General features: G+C 41.7%; 1 protein-coding gene across 1 annotated transcript in view; it reads right to left on the reverse strand.

The window, feature by feature from the left end:
* The window catches only part of CRIM1 (cysteine rich transmembrane BMP regulator 1), a 206,715-nt gene that overhangs the window by 110,757 nt on the left and 70,712 nt on the right, over window positions 1-25,246 (reverse strand). The gene's annotated exons all lie outside the window — the stretch shown is intronic.

The raw sequence follows: 25,246 nt of genomic DNA on the forward strand, positions 1-25,246 counted from the left end.
CTCTGAAAACAGGACTCAGTCACTGACCAATGGAAAGATCTTTAAGTTTAAGAGGAGTTTTAAGGGCCATTCTTTGAAAACAGTGTACATTTAAACACCGAAACAGGCCCACAAATACCTAATGGCTGCTTTGGGGACTGAAGACAAGATGCATGAGAATCACCACGGAGGAACTCGACCTCCAAGCTCTGAAATTTGAGGAGATGAACAGATTAAGATGATATGAAAGCCTTAGCAAGATGGATATTGAGGCCAAATTCCCATGTAATTTCCCGAAATGGCATCTGGTGTGTTTCTATCCCTAGCAGAAATCCATCAAATGTACCTCATTCTCCTTTCTACAGTATTATGTCACCAACCTGTTGCTGCACTTCCATTTTACAGATAAGAAAAATAAATCAAGAAAAGCCCTAGCTTCTGGAGCCCCGGTCCACAGCTCAGTTTCTTGGTTTAAGCTTTTAAGAAACTTATAGCCCCATTAGGCCCTTGTGAATTGCATTATTATGAACTGTCATCAAATCTTTAACCGTGGTCATTTTTAAGTCTTTTGTCATTTACAGACAGTTCTGGGCGTACTCTGATGCTTTTGCAAATATGTTCCTATAAAAGGGTTTCATCTTCAAGGAATTCATGGAAAAGACTCTGACAAGTACAGGTTTCTGGTAACTGACTATAGTGCTGAACCGAATGAAGAAGCATTTTCGGAACTCTAATGGAAAACTGATGAATTCATAAAAGTGCTAACAAAAGATCAAGATAAAAAAAATTAATTACATGGGACTCAGTGAACTGATGAGGATGATTATAATTTTTGTGACTTTCTGTTTGAATAAAAAAAAAAAATCCCACAAGGACTCAGAGGCAAAAAATATACAAATCAATTTTCACTGCAAAGTAAAGGAGCTGTTACTATGAAGGATTCCTGGACTGAATGTCAATATTATGACATAGCATGAGTGTGTTTCGTGTTTGGTAAGTGCAATCATTGTTGCTTTTGTTGTGGTCATCCACTTACAGTGTGTTGTGTGTGAAAAAAAAAAAAAGAAAAACGTTCTGGAGATGGATGGTGGTGATGGTTGCACAAACAATGTGAATGTACTTAATGCCACTGAACTGTGGCATTAATATGCCTTCACTTAAATATAGTGAAGATGGTTTACATTACGCATATTTTATCACTATTTTTTAAAATAAAGAATAATACCTTTTTAAACTCAAAAAAAAAAAAGAAAAGAGAAGTCTGAAATAAACCAAAAGCACATCATCATAGCCTCATGACCTTGAGTGGAAAGAGTTCGGAAAACGTTGGGTGAAAATAATGCCATGTCATATTGGGGTACGTTCATAAGCTCTGTCTTTCCTAAAGTAAAATCCACAAAGAAGCACAAAGCAGGGTTAGATGCAAGAGGTCTCCTAGTTCAGCCTTCTAAACTGAAAATTTTAGTCTATTTTGTAGATAAAGAACCTGAGGTCCGAGAATTCAAGCGATGTGTCTAAGGTCAGTGGTAAAATTAAAGCAAGAATCCAAGCTTCCTTACTTCCAGCCCACTTAGCTCTTTATATTACAAAAGTAGGTCTATTTCCAAAATCAAGTGTCCCTCAGGTCACTTCTACCTTGATTGCTGTATCTTTCATTTCACCATCCATCTTCCTTGTGTAACTATTTCTTGTCCAATCAAAAGATAGCACAGGAGAGCCTTCATACTCATAGTTCTAGTAAATTCATTAAAAAATATTTCTCAAGTACCTGCTGTTCCAGCAGCCTGGGATACACCACAAGGAAAACAAACATAGATCCTGGCCCTTATACAGTTTACAATGCACTGGAGGGTGATATAAAATAAACAATAAATATTATAAATAAGCAAACTATATAGTAGCAGAGGGTGATAAGTGCTGGGTGGGGGAATAGAACAGAGCAAGAGGGAATTAGAGTGCATGGAAGAAGTGGGGGGCAGTTACAATTTGGTCGGGGGACTTCCCTGGTGGCACAGTGGTTAAGAATCCACCTGCCAATGCAGGGGACACAGGTTCGAGCCCTGGTCTGGGAAGATCCCACATGCCACAGAGCAACCAAGCCCGTGTGCCACAACTACTAAGCCTGCGTGCCACAATACTGAAGCCCGCGCACCTAGAGCCTGTGCTTTGCAACAAGAGAATCCACTGCAATGAGAAGCCCGCACACTGCAATGAAGAGTAGCCCCTGCTCGCCGCAACTAGAGAAAGCCTGAGCACAGCAATGAAGACCCAATACAGCCAAAGATAAATTAAAAAAAACAAAACAAAACACAATTTGGTCGGAATAGGCATCACTGGGAAGCTGATGTTTGAACAGATTTGAAGGAGTGAAGGGTGGGCCATGGAGATACTTGGGAGAAGAGCATCCCAGCAGAGGGCACAGCTACTGCACTCCTGCGCGTCCCAAGAGGAGCAAGAGGCCAGTGTGGCTGCAGCAGGATATACAGAGGATACATATATCCAATTTTCATATTACAAGCCCAAGCAACTGTCTTCAGAAGAGAACACAATTAAGAGGAATTCCACTCCTGGATCCCCATCAGTGTGGGCAGAACAAATCAAAGAGCTGAGGAGGAGAAAGCAAATCGTGGCTGTATGGGAGATGGAGTGTGTAAAGCACACTGAGTAGATCTCTTATCTGTCAAACACAAACACATGGTCCCATAATTAATAAGAGTGCTATGACTTTAACTGCAAACAGCACTTAATTTCTACTCTTGTTAATGTGCTGTAATTAACTTATTCTGTATCACATTCTATTACATTCTTATTCTAGAAAATATTTGGTATGTATAATCAGATTTTAAAAACATAATCAGATGTTTTCATTAAAACCCAACATATTAGATCTTCCTAGTTATTCTGCTCTTTAAGTTTCTTTTAACAGTCCCAACATTGTCACTGACTGATAACGTATTTTGCAGCTCAAGCCCTGAGAGATTTATTTACTTCTGAAGACCTGCCTTAGTAACACACGTGGCATAAGGTACCACACAAGGTACCACATAAGAGGATTAAACCTTATTATAAATGCTTTTTCAACTTTTCTCAAGATTCATATTGGCTTTCCCTTTAATTTACTAATATAATCAATTAGTATATTTTAAACCAGCCTCGTTTTCTTAGAATAAACCCTCTTTCTAAAGATCCAGCTGGGTGTGACTTCCTAACGTTTTAAGATTTTTAGATTAATAAGCTTGAGTAATATTAGCCCGCAGCTCTCTCTTTTCGTGTATGTGTGCTGGCCTCATCTGGTCTTAGTTCCAGAGTTATACTAACTTTTTCAATGACCTGTTTATCATTCTACCTCTTTCTCGGCTATAAAGCAGTTCATATACCACAGGAATTATCTATTCTTTGATGTTTTCATATAACTCATGAACCTGTCTGAACTCAGTATATTTTTAAAGGAGGAAAGGACAGATTTCTTTGTTGGTTATTAGATTATTCAGGTGTTCCACCTTTTTTAGAATTATCTATACTAACATATGTTGAAATATATATAACATATTTATATATATTAAGAAATATATACATTAAGAAATACCTCACATATCTAGAGTTACAAATTCATTTCAGGCTTTATGGAGCAAGCTTTCTTTTTTGTGGTTTATGTGTTCATGGGTTCTCTCAAGTTTCTGAATCTCTTCCTTCTTTGTCTTTCAGATTGTTTACCTGGCTTTTCTCTAGGTTTAAAATTGATGCTTAGTTCACTTTCTCTTCTACTTTCTCAGAAGTGTGAATAACTTTAATTATGATTTTAATACTTTAGCCAAATATTGCTTTGGTTATATTCTAATTTTTGATACATACTACTCTCAATGTAACTCATTTCTAATTCAGTTTTGATCTCTTCTTTAACTAAGGACTTTTTAGGACAGTGCTAATAAATTTCTACATGGCTTTCCTTTTTCCTTTCTTTCTCCTTGACTTTCCTTTTCAGTTTAATTTATAGTTTCACTGCCCTGTTGCCAGAAAATGTAGGCTATACAATTTTCTACTTCTGTTAATTTCTTGAGTTTATCTTTTGTTTTTGTTTTTTTGGCATGTATGTACATGTGGCCTATGGCCAACTTTTTGAATACACAAGTATTTGGAAAGGACATGTATTCTCTGTTTACTGAATCCAAACTTGCAAATCTATTAAATCAAGCTTAATTATGACATTCAGCTCACTTACATCTTACATTTTTTACCTGATTTCCAAGAAGGAGCTATAAAAAATCTCCCACTATAAACCAGCAACTTCTCCTCATATTTCTAACAGTTTTTACTTTAATTTTTCAAGGCATGTGTTGTTAAGTTCATGACTAGCAGGCAGAAGATTCAAGCCTGTTATACTGACTTGGCAAATTGTAAAGTGATGCTTTCAAAGACTTTAGATTTCTAAGATCTAAATCTTTTTTTTATTTTGTAATCAAGTGTCTTAGCTTTATTCTCCTCTTCATTCTACCCTCTATTCACTTTTCAACAGATTATCTAAAACACTCACCCAGCATCCTTCCCTTCCCCCATCATCAGCCTGTCACTTGAACCCAACTATGGTTACCATAGCATCAGGAATTGTTTTTCTAAAACCTTCTTTCTCAGCCTGTTTCTAAATAATTCTTGCAGTTGATTTCATTTATTCATCCGTGTCTCTACTCCATCTCTCTTCCATGGAGAAAATAAGGAGAAAACTACAGACACACCATATATTTTCTATCATTTAGAAGGCTTTTCTGATATTACCTCTGAATTTTAAATTTTATCCATTTGAAGAGAAGCCTCTCCTTACTCTTTCCCTATGATGTCTATCAAGTCTATATATAGTACTTAACTTAATTAACAACCTCTTCAGTCTGGTTGCCCGGGCAACACTTTGCAACTGGCATCTTAAAAAAAAAAAAACAAAACAAAAAACAACTGCCCCACATATAGAAAGACTAAAGTGACAGGATCACTTGCAGCAGAGGTAATTAAGGGAAATAAGCTAGTTTCATCATATTATCTCTCTTTAAGAGGTTAGCCTCAAAATATTGACAGGGTCACCCAGTATTAAAGTGACTTTACAATAATAATGGCAAGTCTGTATCAATCCTAGTCACTTTAACCTGCATCTTGGCCAGTTGTAGACTTTTTCCACATCCATATGTCAACAGGAAAAGTAAAATCATGATCTACAAGCAGCAAACGCATTCAAGCGTTTTCTGCTTTAAACACAGATTTAAAGAAAACCAAAGACGAATGAAAAACTACTAAATCGAAAAAGAAAAAAAAAAAGAAAAATTATACTGCCAGATTCTCATTCTAGCTATTTAATTTCTGTAGAGTCTCCCACATCTGACACTGAAGCATTCTTCCTCTTTCAAAACCTCTTAAAATGGCCATTTAAAAATAACAGCAGGGCTTCCCTGGTGGCGCAGTGGTTGAGAGTCCGCCTGCCAATGCAGGGGACACGGGTTCGTGCCCCAGTCTGGGAGGATCCCACATGCTGCGGAGCAGCTAGGCCCGTGAGCCATGGCCGCTGAGCCTGCGCGTCTGGAGCCTGTGCTCCACAACGGGAGAGGCCATAACAGTGAGAGGCCCGCGTACCGCAAAAATAAATAAATAAATAAAATAATAACAGCAGATACGCTGCACACGTATTAATGGAAAAACAGGCCACGTAAAATGGACCAGTAAATTTAGAAAGACAAACACAAAGTCAGTGCTGCTGGGTACTCTGTGCTTTGCTGAAATCTATCCCAATTCTCACATATACAATATACATGCACACAGGCAACCCATCATCATTCTGAGAAATTCTTGGGAGTTCCAACTATGGAGCTATTTTAAGGGAACCCAAATTTGGATTAGAACTAATATCGCAGAATTTAGCAGACAGAACATAGAGTTAAGAGGAGAAGAGTCTGGGATCACTGTTTTCCCCATACCTTACTCTCGTAATCTCCCTCCTTTAAAACCTCACTCCTTTAGAATCTGAAGTCCTGCAGTAGCTATGGCATCAGCCTAGGGTATCACAGTGGCCACCAGGTGGTCCTGGGAGACACACCTCATGGTACCAGCTGAGATGCAATCTATGAATCCTTCCTTCACCCCTTCATTCAGCACATATCTACTGAATGAGTTCCATGTGCCAAGGATTCTAGGCATAGGGCTTGGAGCAGGGAATAAAACAAAGTCCTTGCTTGCCTTCCTGGATTTACCATTCTAGAGGAGTTACATAATAAACAAAGAACTACACAGCATAATGCCAGACGGTGACAAATTCTTTGAAGCAGAATTGACAATACGACTGTAATGCATTGGCCAGGTGGTCTCTTGAGGACATGGCACCTGCACAGAGACCTGAATGAAAGAAGGGGGAAGGCAGGCAAACTGCAGGGCAAGGGTGTCCCAGATGCAGGGAACAGCAAGAATAAAGTCTCCGAGGCAAGAACAAACCTACTCGCCACATAGAAAATATTTGTCTCATGACTGTTAAGAAGAAATCTGAATTAGTATAATTCACAGGTAAAAAATACCAGTAAAGACTTATAAGAAAAACATTTTGCTGGATGGTGTTTCTTATTAAGGATTCAATTCTCATGATCATGTTAGAGCAGTGAAAGAATATCTACCAACTAGGTACCTTCTCCGTGAGGTGCCATGCCTCACCTCGTGCTCACACCCCTTCCCACTCCTGTGTGAAAGAGATGAAATTGGCATTGCTACTTGGCAGATGAGGAGACAGGAACAGAGAGACTAAGAAACTTGGCCAAGGTCACAAAGTAAGTGGCAGAGCCTCCAAAGCACGAACTTCACACTAGTCCACAATGCCAAGAGCAAAAGTAACTTCAGCTTTCCTGGTATTTGTATGTTGAGTCAATGGCTACATTTTTGCTCAAGTATAGAATGCAAAAGTCATTTGCAGGGACTTCCCTGGTGGCATAGAGGTGAAAAATCGGCTTGCCAATACAGGGGACACGGGTTCGAGCCCTGGCCCGGGAAGGTCCCACATGCTGCGGAGCAACTAAGCCTGTGTACCACAACTACTGAGCCTGCGCTCTAGAGCCCATGAGCCACAACTGCTGAGCCCGTGTGCTGCGACTACTGAAGCCCACGCGCCTAGAGCCCGTGCTCTGCAAGAAGTGACGGCACCGCAATGAGAAGCCTGCACGCTGCAACAAAGAGTAGCCCCCGCTCTCCACAACTAGAGAAAGCCTGCGCACAGCAACGAAGACCCAACGCAGACAAAAACAAATTTTTTAAAAAGTCATTTGCAAAGATAAAGAGGTTCAGGGTCTTCGGCTGTGTCCTCATCACTTTCTGGTTGGCCATCCTCCCCATCTCATTTGCTTCTTGGCCATACAAACATAAAGGAGGAGCTCTCTTATACCCAGCACTATTTGGTTCTGAAGACTTCTACTACAAGTGCAAGACACATGTCATCCCTGCATTTTTAAATTTAGAGGCTGACTCCTTTAAAGTTACACTGTGAATTCTTTTCATTCACATTCCATGATTTTATCATAACCTTTTTTGGCAAGCTTCGTGGTGAAGACTTGTTCCACACAACCATAACCCCGAGGGGAAAAAATTAGGCTTGTTGATACAGTCCCAGAAATATTTCATATTTCAGCTCGTTCGGAAACACCAGCTGTACTTTCCCAGCACTTTCTTTTACTCTGAATTTAGGATTTAACAGTGATGGCATCTACATAGAGCCTTTCCCTGGTGGTTTGTTAAACATGTCACATTAAATTGTTTTCAAACACCTAATAAAGTTAGTTTGTACCAGAGTGGGATATAAATTAGCCCAATATAAAGAAAAATAATTAAATTATCTGTAAGACCACAACACGCGATCCTTGAACTCAGTGGTTCTCAACCCTGGCTGTGCGTTAGGATCACTTACAAAGCTTTTAAGAATGCCACTGTCTGGATTCCACCTCCAATCAATTATAGCAGACTTTCTGGGGCAGGAGCCTGGGAATTAATATCTGTTTCTAGCTCCCTAGGTGATCCTATTGTGTGACTGGGGTTGAGGACCACTGTGTTACTCCTTCAAGCAAAATGGGAATCTTTACAATGAAGTTCTCTACTGACAACAGAGCTTCACCAGGGGCACGTTCAAACATCCAGGCAAACGGCAGCTGGCCAAATGCCAAAGCAGCACTAAGCCCTCCAGATCTCTGCCTGCCTCCAAGTGGTCCAAGCTGTATGCTGAGCCCATGGTACCTCCAGGAATCTCACTGACCACACATCTTTTCTAGGCAGGATGTTACTGAATTGGGTTGAAACGGTGCTTTCCATTAGAGCTTTGCTGGACCGGCCGCATCAGCAGCAGTATCCGCCGGGAGCCTGCTGGAGCTGCAGAAGCGCAGACCCTGGGAGCCTGCTGGAGCTGCAGAAGCACAGACCCCGTGCCAAGCCTACTGACTCAGAATCTGCATTTTAGCGAGATTCCCAGATGAGACAAACTGCTCTAGGTTGGTGGTTCTCAAACAGCAGTCCATGGACCAGCACATCAGCCATTTCCTGGGAACTTGCTAGAGAGGCAACTCTAAGGCCCACATCAGACCTGCAGAATCAGAAACTCTGAGGGTGGGGCCCAGGAGTCTGTGCTTGAACAAATCCTCCGGGAGATTTTTCATGCATACTATCGTGTGAGAACCACAATGCTAGAATTTTGATTCTCAACCCTGGCGGCACATTAGAATCCCTGAGGAACTTTGAAAGTTCAAAAGCTCAGAATACATCCCAGACCAATTAAATCAGAATTACTAGAAGTGGGACCCCAGCATCAGTATCTTAAAGTCTCCCTGATGACTCCAATGTACCGTAAGGGTATATTCACTGTTCTAGCCACCCGTCACCCCCGCAGTCCCCTATACTCCCAGGGGATCGGAAGCCGCTTTAAATCTTAGGACATCTGAATCAACAAGTTCTCTGGAATCTTCCTGGGAGAAATGAGAAAAGCTGAAAGGGGTGTCCAGCATCTGCCTCTGGTGGTAGGTGCTGGGGTAGAGGGAGTAGGGAGTGGGAGAGAGATTAGCTCCCAAACGAGACCTGTGTGCATCCTCCAGGATTTAAAATCCTGACTTATGAAAGTTTATTAGAATTTTGAGTCCAGAGACATTTTATCTCATCATCTGTTAATTCACACCAGGAACATGTATTCAGTTTACTCCCAGAAGGATTTGCCATTCAAATAACTATATTCATGTCTTCATACACGGTAACAAGTTTTCAATATGTAATAATGAATTTTTTTTTTTTTTAATCTGGCAATAAAGTAAGGCCTAAGGATAGTTTGGATAAATGTAAAAGACCTGAAGATTGGTTTCAAAAAGATTAATTTTACCTAATAAACTATAGCCTTCTCTGAAAACCTCGTGTCCCCTCCTTGCCATAAACACAAGCCCACAAAAATGAGTGAAGGGACTTCTCTGGTGGCACAGCGGTTAAGAATCCGCCTGCCAATGCAGGGGATGTGGGCTCGAGCCCTGGTCCGGGAGGATCCCACATGCCGCAGAGCAACTAAGCCCGTGTGCCACAACTACTGAGCCTGTGCTCCAGAGCCCGCGAGCCACAACTACTGAGCCTGAGTACCACAACTACTGAAGCCTGCGTGCCTAGAGCCTGTGCTCTGCAACAAGAGAAGCCACTGCAATAAGAAGCCAGCGCACTGCAACAAAGAGTAGCCCCTGCTCGCCGCAACTAGAGAAAGCCGACACGCAGCAATGAAAACCCAACTCAGCCAAAAAAAAAAAAAGAATGAAAATTATTAAAGAATGGGACAAATGACTGATGATGAAGACTTAAATGAACTAAAGTTTGTATAGTCAGTTCAGCAACATCTTAAGAGGAATCTTCATAACAGCTTGAAAATGTCATAGAGGCATAAACATTAGAAATGAAGAATTCCCCAGGGTAGCGTTTAAACGGAAGGCAACATCCATTATAGAACACAAACAAAGCTTCTATTGTGCTGAATGATTGTGTGTCTTTGGGTGGGTCACTTTCCATACTTCAAGTTTTCCTCCACAGTGGAAAGGATACTGCTACTAACTTGGTTGTTACTTTCTTTAATCATGACATGGATATAAGAAAATGTACTAAAATGTCAGATGTGAAAGAGGTGAAATGAAGGGTCTGGTGTTCCTCATCTGTAAAATGAGAGGCTGGTCCCTGTGGGTGTCTTACGAATATACTCCAGCCAGAAGTCCTGCGAGCCCTTCCTGTGCAGTCAGGTTCCAGGGCCTCTTGGCTTCTGCTCAGCTAAGGAAGACCAACAAATGATTGTTACATTAAAGGAGGGGCCAGTCTTTTTCTTTTAGAACTCCAGTATTTGTTACCACTGTAGAGTTTTAGCAATATGGTAGGAAATGTGATCTTATATGATCTAAGAAAAAAAAAAGAACAGTAAACCAAGGGTTCTGTCAGTAATACCGTCAATAACTTTCTGAGTCCCAGAGGTGGCATATGGATCTCAAGTCTCCAGAAGGACCCCCCAAAAAATTATGTGCTGACCTAACGTCTTCAAAGTTTCCTCAAAGTGACTATACTTATGCAGTTAAAATGATCAACAATAAAAGGCAGATGAATAAAGGACGGGTAGAGTCTGCAGAACACGGCTGCTGCTCTGTCTTTGCTGACAGTAGCAGTGCAAATAAGGAACAGCAGGCTCTCTTACTGTTCAACTAACTGGTAGTTCTCATGAGGGTCTGCACATTATGGGGGGGAAAAAAAAACGTGTGGCTAAAATTACAGAAAGAGAGTTGTGAAAAAATATTTTGGTCATTTATTTTTTTCTTTCCCTTCCTCCCTTTCTTATTTCTGTCTTGCTAAAGATAAACTACTTGTTTGTAACACTTGTCATTTAACAGTGGTTGCTTTTTATCTCTCTTACATGGGGGTCAGTATAGCTACTGGTTTACCACAAAGATTTGAGAGCCAGAAAGAACTATGCTCAAATCTTGGCTCTTCTACAGCTAGCTGTGTGATCTCAGGCAAGTTTTTTGACCTCTCTGGGTCATAAAATTGCCTCAGGGTTGTTTTAAGTATCAAGTGAGATAATAAATATTGCAAGTAGCCCCGTACCTGGTACATCTAAGTGCCCAAGTGATGGTAGTTCTTATCATCACCATCATTAATTATTAGAAAAAGTCTGAGCTTTGAGTCAGACCTCAGAATACTCAGTATACCATTGTGTTAAACAGGGCATAAAAATACTTATTCTACAAATCTGTTTGGAGACTAAAAGAATATACACATTCTTTCATATATAAAATATTATATAAATGTAAAAGAATATTTCAAGTATTTTATATGTATATATGTATGTATGTGTATAAACATACACACACACACACACACACACACACACACACACACACAGGACACACATAGGCCCTCTTGTTAGTTCACTTTCCTTCTCAGTTTGTTTTAAACCTAATGCCCAACATGGTAACTGGGCATAATGAACACAGATGTGATCATTAAATGTTTGCTATTATTGACATAGGTAAAGATGACTATGAGGGGCTTCCCTGGTGGTGCAGTGGTTAAGAATCCGCCTGCCAATGCAGGCGACAGGGGTTCGAGCCCTGGTCCGGGAAGATCCCACATGCTGCAGAGCAACTGAGCCAGTGTGCCACAGCTACTGAGCCTGAGCTCTAGAGCCCACGAGCCACAACAACTGAGCCCACGAGCCACAACTGCTGAAGCCCACGCGCCTAGAGCCCGTGCTCCGCAACAAGAGAAGCCACCGCAATGAGAAGCTCGCGCACCGCAATGAAGAGCAGCCCCCGCCCTCCACAACTAGAGAAAGCCCGCACACAGCAACGAGGAACCAACGCAGCCAAAAATAAATACATAAAATAAATTAATTAAAAAAAAGATAACTATGAAACACACACAAATATGCCCTGTATCACATACATATCTTAACATGCCCAGCACACATCATCACCCTACTATGCTAAAAGTTGTGCTCAAGTGCTGTTTCTCTGTCAGCTTCCATTTACTTTAATTCCTTTTTTTAAAATGCTGCTTTTTGAGAGACCAATCCTCCCTCTGGAGAGAAGGAAGGAAGCTACCTTATTCAGGTAGTTTTCCCTGGAGAGTCTTCCCAGCTATTTCTGCATTCAGGATGTGTGATGGGCCTGCCTACAAAGCTACCAGATTGACGGGATGGCATATATGGTAATGACTGCCTCGCCCAAACAAAGGCCTCCTGACATTTACCCCTGTACCATGAAGGAAAGCCCTCCCGGGTAAGAAATTGCCTCTTCCTTGCAGACCACCTTTGATGGCCAGCACCTCTCTGCACAGCCTCACTCCCTCCCCATGACTTTCTCTGAAGGCTTCTCCACCTTTCTGACCGTTCCTTCGGCTCCAGCACCAACTTTCTAATCAGATATGCGCCAGGCCGAGCCCCTGAGAGGGCCCCACGTTTCTATGCTGTCTTTGTATCCTTTGTGTACCCATGGCGTAAACCCTCATCCACTGCAACCGCTGAGAGGGCACCGGGAGACTACAAATATGTGAGCCGCAGCTGAGCAAAGGGACGTGTTTACTTTCCATCCTGAACTACAACTTGACCTGCAGCAAAAACAAAAATACTGCAATGTGTATTTTTTCCCAGAAATGATAATTATAGTACTCCAAACATTTTTCCAACTTCAACTACCAAAATGGAAAAGGCATTTCAAAAAATAATTTATTAAATAGTCACTTATATTCTTGGTAGCCCTTACATGGAAATTCTACTTTTTTTTCTTCATAGCCATTAAAGGGCTTAGGTCTTGGCTCAAAACCTCTTCCAGGCTAAGGTGGAGTTCAGCCTGCCGGGCTGAGAGGTAAGTGACTGAAGAGCCTTCCCTATTCATTGCAGTCAGCATGGGTTTATAGCACCTTTTTCCACTTCAAAAATACCGGCGATTTAAGAAGCACAGTTTGTATATAGGGTGATACAAAGGCACTTGTGCACATCTGGCTAATGATACTCCTGAACCACAAGCAGGAGGCCAGATGGGCTCCTGGTACCAAACTCAGGATGTACAGTATTGAGACCCCTTACAGGAGCATCACATGAATCCCAGCTTAGTTTTACTCCTCTCTCTTAAGAGAATGCTTCCTCACCTCATTCCCCACCTGGTCCTTTTCCTCTAGCCACGCTTTTTTTGGACCCGGTAACTCTCATTGGGATACAGCCATTGTAACTACCGCTCTCAGCTTTTCAACACCCTTTAGACCCCCGATTCTCACTTGAACATGCTAGAGGACTTTTTTTTTTCTTTTGCGGTACGCGGGCCTCTCACTGCTGCAGCCTCTCCCGTTGCAGAGCACAGGCTCTGGACGCGCAGGCTCAGCGGCCATGGCTCACGGGCTCAGCCGCTCCGCGGCATGTGGGATCTTCCCTGACCGGGGCACGAACCCGAGTCCCCTGCATCGGCAGGCGCACTCTCAACCACTGCGCCACCAGGGAAGCCCTGCTAGAGGGCTTTTGAAAGCACAGACTGTGAACCTCATCTCCAGAGCTGCTGATTTAGTTCAGATGGGTTGGGGCCTAAGGATGTATATTTCTAACAAATTCACAGTTTACTGATGCTGCTCTCTGGGTACCGCTGCTTTAGATCACATCTGTTTGGAAATTTTAGTCTCCCGTAAGCTCAGCCGCCCTTTCTCCTGCCCCTAGGCCAAGCTATTTCTCTACCTTTGTCTCTGGCTGTCTCTATATAGACATGTGGTAGAGCTGGCTTTAGGTACAAGAGGATAGTGACATACACTAGATGGACTTGATGGATCTGAACAACAGAGGTCCTAGCCAATCTCACCCTCTTCCATATTAAATAGCAACCCGCATGGAGCTACCATCTCAGGCTTAAGGCAGAATTCAGACAGCCGCTCGTGGAGAGAGCAGACACACTGCTCAGGCCTGTACGTTGGAGGGGAAGAGAGGGTAGGGCTGCTGCCAAAGTGAACACCGTGCTTAGTTGCTTGGGCTGCTCCCACCTTTCAGGGACACAGCTTATTTCCAAATATTTTCAAATACAACACAGAACACAATGATTCCATTAATAAGACTCAGCAGAACGAATTAAAGGGGACACAGCAGTTTATGATGCAGCAACTCTCACAAATTCACACTCCGGTAATTGGGAATTTGTGGCAATTAGGAATAAGAGTGCCATGAAATTTAAGTTTACGTGTATTATGGGGCCTGGGCTCCACAAAATTGCTCAGGACCTAAGTTCCTTTTATTTTTTGGCTCTTCAAAACCTGCTGTGTTAGCCCTTGTCCAAAGTGTCTTCCCACCAGTGGGAAGAGAAGAAAGTGGAAGGGAGTCACAACCCTAAAGGGCATAATGTGAGAAGTTGTATTATTGCTTCTGCTCCCTTTATGTGGCCAGGACTTAGTCACACGCCACACCTACCTGCAAGGGAGTCTGGAAATGTAGTCTTTATTCTGGGTGGCCATATCTCTAGTTAAAATTGTATAACTGTGGGAGAACAGGGGAATGGACACATGGACATGAGGACAACGAGAAACCTCAACAGTAAGTTTCCAATGAAAGTAAACTGTATAAACAAGGGAAGTGTCTTGCCCCTTGAAGAATGAAAGTAAAAAAAAAGCATTCTGAAAAATCACTTGAGGAACACTCAAATAAGCAATACATGAGCTTCTAACCAAAGATCCACATCTAGGTGTTAAAAGTACCAGGAATGTTCTTATTCACTCAGCAAATCCACAAATATTTAATAATCAACTACCATGTATAACACACTGCAGTAAGTTGTATATTTTAATAAGAGCAAGGAGATATATATAAATAGAAACCCCTTAGCTATCAGTGAGCCTAGATTTTCCATACATATAAACTTTAAGCAGAAAGCCTGGGCTTCTTTTGCAATGTTCTATAACTCAGAATTTTCAACAAATCAATCTAATCCTTTCTACAACTAAGGTATGAAAAAAAAGATGGATTGGAGATTTGAAGGTTTAATTGACGGAGGAATCAATAGGCTTGTTCTTGCATAAAAACACGGGAATTTTTTTTCTTTTACCTCTTTATTGGAGTATAATTGCTTTACAATGGTGTGTTAGTTTCTGCTGTATAACAAAGTGAATCAGCTATACATATACATATATCCCTATATCTCCTCCCTCTTGCATCTCCCTCCCACTCTCCCTATCCCACCCTCCCTATCGCACCCCTCTAGGTGGTCACAAAGCATGGTGCTGATCTCCCTGTGCTATGTGGCTGCTTCCCATTAGCTATCTATTTTACATTTGGTAGTGTATATATGTCCATGCCACTCTCTCACTTTGTCCCAACTTACCCTTCCCCCTCCCCGTGTCCTCAAGTCCATTCTCTACGTCTGCATCTTTATTCCTGTCCTGCCCCTAGGTTCTTCAGAACCTTTTTTTTTTTTTTAGATTCCATATATATGTGTTAGTATACGGTATTTGGTTTTCTCTTTCTGACTTACTTCACTCTGTATGACAGTCTCTAGGTCCATCCACCTCACTACAAATAACTCAATTTTGTTTCTTTTTATGGCTGAGTAATATTCCATTGTATATATGTGCCACATCTTCTTTATCCATTCATCTGTTGATGGACACCTAGGTTGCTTCCATGTCCTGGCTATTGTAAATAGTGCTGCAATGAACATTGTGGTACATGACTCTTTTTGAATTATGGTTTTCTCAGGGTATATGCCCAGTAGTGGGACTGCTGGGTTGCATGGCAGTCCTATTTTTAGTTTTTTAAGGAACCTCCATACTGTTCTCCATAGTGGCTGTATCAATTTACATTCCATGGGAATGGTTTTATCCACAGGACTTACTTGCCAAAGGAGAAGAAAAGTTTTCTTCATCAGAAATTCTTAGAGATAAGTAGAGAAAACAGTGGCCTGGAGAAGCCAAGTGACTTGCCCAGGTCACTCGACCTGGAAGGGCCAGAAGCCAGGTCTACTGGGGAATCCCACACTGGCTCCACCAAGACACACAATCATCATCCTAGCTTCCTCATCCTTCAGTCTGCAGTCTGATATTCATCTCTTCCATAACACTTAAGACTGTTTAGATTCTAGATTAAAAATCTGATCACAGGGACTTCCCTGGTGGCACATTGGTTAAGAATCTGCCTGCCAATGCAGGGGACATAGGCTTGAGCCCTGGTCTGGGAAGATGCCACAGAGCAACTAAGCCCATGTGCCACAACTACCGAGCCTGCTCTCTAGAGCCCGTGAGCCACAGCTACTGAGTTCGCGTGTCTCAGCTACTGAAGCCCGTGCGCCTGGAGCCCGTGCTCCGCGACAAGAGAAGCCACCGCAATGAGAAGACTGCGCACTGCAACGAAGAGTGGCCCCTGCTCACCGCAACCAGAGAAAGCCCACATGCAGCAACGAAGACCCAACGCAGCCAAAAATAAATAATTAATTAATTTTAAAAAGTCTGATCACAAAACTTTATCATGAACTCAGCTAAATATACAAATCAAACCAAACCAAAAGTAACCTTTATAAGTGGAATGGCTAAGAAAGGTCAGAAGAGCAACCTCTGGTCACAGGGTGGCTGGGGTGCTGTCCACCACCCAGGTGCTGACAGGCTACACACCCACACAGGCAGAGCCTCGCCCTCTGAGACACAGAGAACAAATATGCTGGGAATGGGAGGGATGGCAGGCCTGCCAAGATGGACTACAAGGACAATCTGCATGCACACCAAAGGCCTTGGGACTGGGCCCTGGACGGAGTTGGCTCCCATGAGGAACACCCTAGTGCCTCTATACCATAGGGACTTCTCTGTAACAATCTAATCCCTAGGAAACTTAGAACTCTGGTAATTTCCCCCAGCTCATTCAGAAGATGAGGCCCAGCCAGAAAAAAAGTGGAAACTCTAAGACCAGAGGAGCTGGTGATACGAGACAGGGTGTCTCAGCATTAGAGATGGCAGAAACGAAAGCCTCACGTGGAAGCTAGAGATCACTTCCAGGGCCTTGGCCTGGTGTAGCCTCCACCTCTGGAAGCTCTTCCGTCTGTAAAATCCCTTTAGGCTGCCATGGCTTCCTCACATTTTCAACAGTGCTTCTCTGCTCTTGTTCTGCTCCCTGGTTTTGTGATCGACCGGACTTATCTGGACATCTGCTCCTGGTGAAATCCTACTGATGCATACGCCACGACACTGAGACTCGGTCTCATGCTTCTGCCTGCCCAGTCTTGTCACAGCACCGTGGATCCCTTGTCGAGCAACAAGGCCAGAGCCAGCTTCTCTATTCCCTCCCCTTTTCTCCTCTTCTTTTCCTTACTAATTTCCTGTTTAGAAGTCACAGCTATCCTTATCCCTAGGAGAGCCACTTTTTAAAATTCAGGGTTTATGTCAATACTATCCTTTGTCCATGCTATAACTGAGAGTTTAAAAACTTGCCTTGGAAGGAGACTGGATATGAACAAGGAGGGGAGGTAATCCCACAAATTTACTGTAGGGATACTGGGAGCTTGTGGGCTTGCGGTATGTGAATTTCTATTCTAAGTATTTTTCAGCAACAGAGTAAGATGCTACCTTTCTCCCTGACTTGATGCCCAATCTTGGACCTCCAGGATCTAGGGAGACTATTGCCCCAATTTCCAGGTCTACTTGGAGATGCACCGTTTTATTGCCCTCCCTATTCAAGATGATTTCCTCCTAGGAGGCTAGAAGAATCTGATCAGCCAGATATTCTTTTAAAAAACATAGCCAGTGTTTGATACAAGTGGCTACTAATATATGCTAGGAGTTTTACCTGATCTTAAAGGCTTCAACAACAAGAGATTTAAGAACATCGCAGTTGACCTGCAAGATTAACGGTGTAATTTAAAAAGGCTGTTTAGTCACCATATCATTACTGGGCCTCCTATAAAAAACAGATGGAAATATAGTAGACTCAGAATTTCCACAAGAGAGTTCCCAAGGTCCTTGCAAACACTCTAATTGGTGCATGATGCCACAGATCACAGGTGCCCCAGAAAGTGCAATCTTACACACTGGCCAGTATACTCACTGAGGTATTTCTAGAAATTGTTCGTTTTTGAACCATGTATTTTAGAGATTCAATCTACTGCCAAACACAGCACACCAGCTTTTTAATTTGTCCCAGATTTCTGTTTTCTGGTTAAAAAAAAAAAAAAAAAAAAAAGCTGTCACTCTAGGACCTCTTTACTCCCCTTCAGTCTTTATCACCAGCCCTAGAAGCTGCTTTCCTTCATAAGGAAAAAAATTTTGACCAGTTCATGACTTGCTACATATGTGATAATGAGCTAAAAACAACTGGGCAGTTGGCTTGTCACCAGCTAAGTGATCTGCTCCTGCAGAGGTATTTCAAGCACACCTGATTCAAATTACAAATTATTACATGTCACGGATCTTCTGGGTCATTGTTTCATGAATAATTGAATTCATGAATGTTAAATCAATGAATCGCAAGGGTCTGTTGTGTTGATTTCTCTGTAATAAATCTTGCGTAAGTCATGGCTGTTCCTATTTAGCAATAACCTTGTACCTAGCTCTCCCCCACCCCAATGCCCACTTAAGAACGCATTCAGAAGGCTTCTCCTCATCTGAGCCTCTAATGAGAATGTTGGGGACAACAGAGTTTGTCCCAGTAAGCCTCCTTTTGAGTCAGAGAAGAATTTCTCACTTAGCAATTTCAAGGGCACCGTGAGGTCTAATTTCCATCCTTAATTATGTCAATAGGAAGCAAATATTCCTAAATTAAGAAAATTACTTTTTTTATACTGGAAAATAACTTAGACTAACTTACAATCACAACTTAAACATAAGCAACCTAAGTTTAAGCTGCCAGAAATACATAAAGTTGACTTAGTTCAAGTGAGTTTTAAGTAATGAATAGAACAGCCACCTTTAACAGTATTTCTGGTGAAATTAACAGAAAACCTCTGCCCAAACTAATTCTGAATGAACGTATCTTATGGTTGAGGTCTTATTATCCTCTGTATGTTTAATGCCCTAGTTGCCACTTTTAAAGCTGAGAACCACACCATTTTTACGTTAGCCAGAATGCCAAAGTGGTATTCATTCTTTCACTTACAAAAGTTTCTGCAGCAAGTATGCGACCCACAGTTACGTGTGATACACGGTTCCTCACCTCCACAAACTCACTATGGGGTTTGGGAGAAAGAACAGAGCACCAGCAAGCACAGACCGGGCTGTGGCCACAGACGGGCCTGTCACTGACTGCTTGTGTGATCCTGTGTAATTCTTTGCATCTCTATGGGCTTTCTGTTTCCTCCTCTATCAACGGGAAGATCAGCAGATGATCCCCAAGGTTTTTTCCACTCTAAGAAGCAGAGAACAATACAGGAGAAGTTAAACAACAACACAAAACAGTAATCAGAGGTGACCCAAGGGAGTATGTTATTAAGTGTCAAAGGAGTGCTAGAGACAAGAAGGACTCTGACTTTAGAGACAGGAGACAGTACTGCTCCTGGCAGCTGTCGAGAAAGCTCTCTGGAGGAAGTGTCATTTTTATCAAGGCCTTGAGATATGGGCAGGATCGAATGCAGGTGTAGCAGGGAGGCTGGGCACAGGGCCTACTGCTAGCCCAGGATGTGGTCAAAGGAGAGTGATGTGTGATATAGCAGCCAGCCACACTCCCATCCATTGCACTTCCCAGAGACACAGCTACAGCCCCACTGCTGAAGAGCACCCCATGCCCTTACCTGCCCCTGTGCTTTCACCTGGGGTAGCCATCCCCTCCAGTGCTCTTTCCCCATACTCACTGCTAGCCAGAAGCCACTATCTACCCATCCAACATTTACTGAGCACTCATTACATCCTGGGTATTTTGCTAAGGATTCGGAGTTACAAAGTGAAAATACATGGTCCCTGTTCTCACAGATAAACCTGGTTGTTTTCAAACAAGTCATCTCCTCTGTGAAATATCCCTTCACCTCTGTTTCCCCCACAAGTCTGATTCCTTCCTCTATTTTTACAGACTTTGTGCATATATCAGGTTTACAAAGTGTTCACATTGTATCATTAATTACCTATATTTATACCCTGGCATTCTACGATCAACTGTGATTTCAATGAGGGCTGGACTTGATTCTTGTACTTCTTTGTTTTCCTACTAAGCAAAATAATGCCTAGACCACAGCAGTTAGCCAATTAACTCTTATATGTCTCACTAATCCTCTACCACTCCTAGTATCTCTACTTCTTCCCGTCTGTCTACTTGCCTACCTACCTACCTACTGAGTTCTACTACTTACTACTACTGTATGACCCTGGGTGACCTCTCTTAGCCTTAGTTTCCTCATCTGTAAAATAAGGATAGTAAGTTTCTACCTCAATAGTTTGTTGAGAGGTTTAAGTAACACATGTCAAGAGCTTACACTAATACCTGGCACATAAGTAAGCACCCTCTTGTTAGCTCTGATTATCATTAGCTGCTGATCTTAAAATAGTTACAAAAGGTTCTGGGATCTTTTTAGAAGTCATGGAACCAAACCAACAACGGAAAGTCAAAGCATCAAATGATACAAGGGCAAAGGACTCAAATAATTTAGCACAACAGTCAGTAGCACCAACGCAAAGCACAAGCCTCTGATCTTAGCTATACAATAGCAAAGGTCTGGACTCTTTAATAACTGTGTAATTATTACTATTATCTTCCTTTCAAAATGTCTGCATACAATGAACTGCATATCCCTAGCATGCTGTATCTCAGCCACATTGATTTTGTTAACAAAGGAACACTGTAAAATTGATACAGTGCTTAAGCAGTTGGGCAGAGGCCGTGTCTCAAGTTGTAATTAACTTTATGGACTTTTCAAAGGTCTCCAGATCTACGCTGATAATTATTTTAAAGCATTAAAAACATGTTCTATCAAAAGCCTCAAATGGATGGGGCTTCCCTGGTGGCGCAGTGGTTGAGAGTCGGCCTGCCGACGCAGGGGACACGGGTTCGTGTCCCGGTCCGGGAAGATCCCACATGCCACGGAGCGGCTGGGCCCGTGAGCCATGGCCGCTGAGCCTGCGCGTCCGGAGCCTGTGCTCTGCAATGGGAGAGGCCACAGCAGTGAGAGGCCCGCGTACCGCAAAAAAAAAAAAAAAAAGCCTCAAATGGTTGTGCAATTCAGTGAGTCCTGGCTGACTGTGGCTTAGGGGCCCCCCAGTATGACACTAGCTGCCTTAAGAAATACAATGAAATTCTCAAAATCAGTTCTGAAAATAAAGGACCTAAATTTATTTGTAATTTTTAAAAGGCTAAAGAGCGTTGAACTGAATTCTAAAGTACTCAAGAATCTCTGATGTAGACAATTCAGAGATTCCATGGTGAGAGTTGTAAAATACTCTAGCATGGAAGTAATTCCTTTCTCACCCAGCACTCTAAATATTGTTTCTGTTATATATACTATTTATATTCTTGAAAGCCCATTTGAAAGAAAAAAGGCTTTAGACTGGATAATGTATTGCGGTATTTCTGTAACTAGTCCTTGGGTCTGACATATTTAAGGCAGCTGAGAAAATATGACAAGGAGAGACAATGGACAAGAATCAAGAGAACAAACTTTAGCCCCAGACCCATCACTGACTCAGCAATAACAGGACAGATAGATCCTGATGGGAACAACCATTTCCAAGGGATTAAATGGAGCATTCAGGGAGTTGCAATGAGAACATTACAAAAATAAAACTGGCATCATTACATCTGGGGGGAGGAGGTAGGGAGGGGCAGCAGATAATTTAAGTCAAGAAAGCAGCTGACATATACCACAGTATTTCAAATTTTTTAACCACAGGTATCACATCATAGTCCCTGACAAACCACACCTTTAGTATCATAATAACAGCCTCAGGAGCAGAACTTACCCCTTTCCAGATGGGGAAGTTACTACTTAAATTAAGGGTGAATTGAAGGAGGGATAAGTAGGGAAATAACTTGTATAGAATAAACCCTGGCAGTTACTGAGAGCAAAGCTTCTCAGAAACAATGTTTTGGATATTCAGAACTCCAAATGATGCAACCGTTCAATTACACAGGGGAAAGAAAAAAGGTTTGCCTTACTGCATTCTCTTTGCTCTGTTTGCTGGAACCTCTATTAACTGGTGCAAGTATATTCCCACATATACAGTAATATACTAACTAATGTTCTTTCTGAATTAAAAGAAATTAATTATATTTAATGTATAAGATATGACAGCAAAAAAGGGAACAAAGTCCCCAAGAAACAAAATAATAGAACTTAACACATTCAAATCATGTTATTCTACGAAGTCACCTTTATGAAGTTATTCCAATTCTACCATTTCTCAACACCTTTCTGTAATGTTCCTTGTGACATTTTCTTTAAAGGCAGTTCATAAGATTTACAACAAAATCTGCCTTGGTGCCTCATAGTTCTACCTTATATTTTAACAAAAATAGAATTCCCCAAAGTGCTCACCTATTTTATTAATCAGCTATGACTCCATATGCCTTTTGGCTATTTCCCCAAATCAAGTCCAACTTATAAAGAATGAAAGTTTTTCATTACCAAAGGCATTCAAAAGGAAAGTGCTACAAATGCTGAAGGCAACTAAAAACAAAAGAAGGGAGGAAGGAAAGGAGAAAAGGGAGAGAGGAAACCATTCATCCTTGTTCAAGGGCAGCCTCACTAAAACAAGCACATGGGCTTCTAAGGTAATGACTGTGAACATCTTCTAGATATTAAAATATGTTTGGAATTTGGTTCAAATAGTCCCCACCTAAGAATCTTAATATGAGGTATATCTTACTATTACATTGTATTCTACTCTTTTGGCCAGTAGGTAATTCCCTTTCCCTGAGTAAGGTAAGACAATACTTTTGCAACCTGATTGAAATGTTATTATATTCTCTTTAGTTTTCTGACTGAAAATGGAAAAGAAAAATGGGTTTTAAATGAAAAAACAGCAACTGGGTCCATATCTACTCATCTTGTTAAGACCAGAAAAATGACTAATAAAAATGTTTTTTGGAAAAAAAATGCCATCAAGAAATATGTTGTTTGCTTTATGAAGGTTAATTTTAAACAGTATTTAACAGAAGTAAATGAGCATTTTAAACAGCATTGATTACAACTCTTCAACAAAGTCCAAATGCTTCTTCATACAGCATCATGTAAATGTGTAATTTCTTCCCCCAAATTTTAATTTAATTAGGAAAAACAAACCACTGTTGCATAAAAACCATACATTTAAGCTTACATAAAAACTTCTTTGGAAAATATCTCTGTATTAATCTTACCAGTTAAGAATATAAGCACTGAAATTAAGCTGTTTATAGCTTTGGATTTAATTTAATTCATAGTTGCACAGGACCAAGGATCAAAAGGTTGTATGAAACACTAGTTTTTACAGTGCTACGGCAATAAAATTTCCTCTAGCTTCTTCACTCAGTGCTCTCAGCTACTGATGTTAAACACCACAGAGCTCCCAGGCTTTCCAGCGGCTTCTATGGAATGAGGTAGCACATGCAGGAGGGATCTGAGAAGGGAAACATGGTATGGGCACACCAGCCCCCTAGGGACTGAAGAATAGAGTCCAAACTGTACCAGAGCACTCGGAGCCCATGGCATCTGGGCCTGACCAATCCCATGACTCATTGCCACCATCTGCCCCCTTTCTCCACTCTCGTAGGACCCATGCATGTTCCAGTTACAGTGAGAGACGCTGCTTCCTCAACTGTCCCATATTCTCTCATTTCTCATATCTATACGCCTTCTCCTCCTTCCTAGCTGGCAAACTCTTTCTTATCCTTCAAACTTCAGCTCCTTAGACGTGAAGACTTCCCTGACTTTCGAAAAGAGTCAGGCACTGGCAGGAAAAGTGTAATGGAAGTACCTACACCTGCCTCTCGAACGACACCTGGGACCCAGTCCTGCAAGACCAAGGGGGTTCTTTGCTACAGTTCTAGCATTTATGTGTCTAGTGTGGTGCAGTGACATCACTGGAAACCTTTAAATCTTGATGGACTGAATAGCTGAGACAAAGTAACGACTAATAAAGAACATGGGCTCCAGAATGATCCCACTGGGTTCCAATCTTAGCTCTATCTCTACCTGGCTGTGCGACCTTAGGCACGTTACTTCACCTCTTTAAAACTTACTTCATGGGGTTCTCGTGTCTATTAAATAAAATAAGCCATATAAATGCCTGGTGACGGCCGGTACATGATAAGCATGCTAGAAATGTTAGTTATTATTACACCACAGTCCCATTCTCAGAAATAACTTTTTTTTTTCTTTTTTTTGGATGTGCCGCGTGGCTTGTGGGATCTTAGTTCCCTCACCAGGGATGGAATCCGGGCCCTCAGCAGTGAAAACACAGAGTCCTAACCACTGGACCGCCAGGGAATTCCCAAGAGACTTATTTTTAAACAAATGAATTAAGCTAATATAGTTTTCTGGCAAGAGAACATTTTAACCACGGAAGATCTGCAAAACGAGATATAAGGAGAAAGAGGGCAGGAAGTTGGAGAGAGAATTAAACATGTGTGAGTTAAGGGCTCAAACAAATACAAAGACAGGAGACAATAAGACTAAGAGGAAATAAGAGTCAGAAGTAAGAGATGAACGTTGAAAATGAGCAGAGAATGGAACAGGATTTTTAAGTTGCAGGGTCAGTAGAACAAAGAAAACAATCACCTCATTGGGCCTTAAAGCTATCAATTTGGTATGAATTTATTTATGAGCTGTCATCATTTCTTAGTCTCACCACCAGATATGACCACATCCGAGGTATTTTAGATGTGCTGCACAGAGCACCCGTGTCACAGTATTTCTAGAAGTCCTTCTTTGATTTATTTACTCATGCATTTCTCATCTTTAAATAATAATTGGCTCCAGAGAAAATAAAATGAAACCTTATGCTCAGATTCTAACTTAAGCTTCAGGAATAAGAAAAGTAACATTAAAAGAGCTAGCCGCTCCCCTGGCATGAGCCCTCTGTCTTAAAATCAGTGCATTCAGTCTCTTCAACATGATAAATAAGTAGACCAAGAACTTGGCACATTACAGACAACATGGAATGTCAATGCCCTGAGGGCAGCTTAACAAGTTGCCAATATCAAAACTACCTTTTCTGGGAGGCCAGGGAATCTATTTTAAGTGGCAATAAAATGTACTCATGTTAATAATGCAAACAGGGGACTACAACATCAACCGAAGTACTTCAAGGAGCTGCAGTTTTTACTGAATCACGTGCTCATCCTGACATCAATCTCAACTTT

The sequence above is a fragment of the Phocoena phocoena genome, chromosome 14 (assembly GCF_963924675.1).
Source record: "Phocoena phocoena chromosome 14, mPhoPho1.1, whole genome shotgun sequence".
Lineage (NCBI taxonomy): Eukaryota > Metazoa > Chordata > Mammalia > Artiodactyla > Phocoenidae > Phocoena > Phocoena phocoena.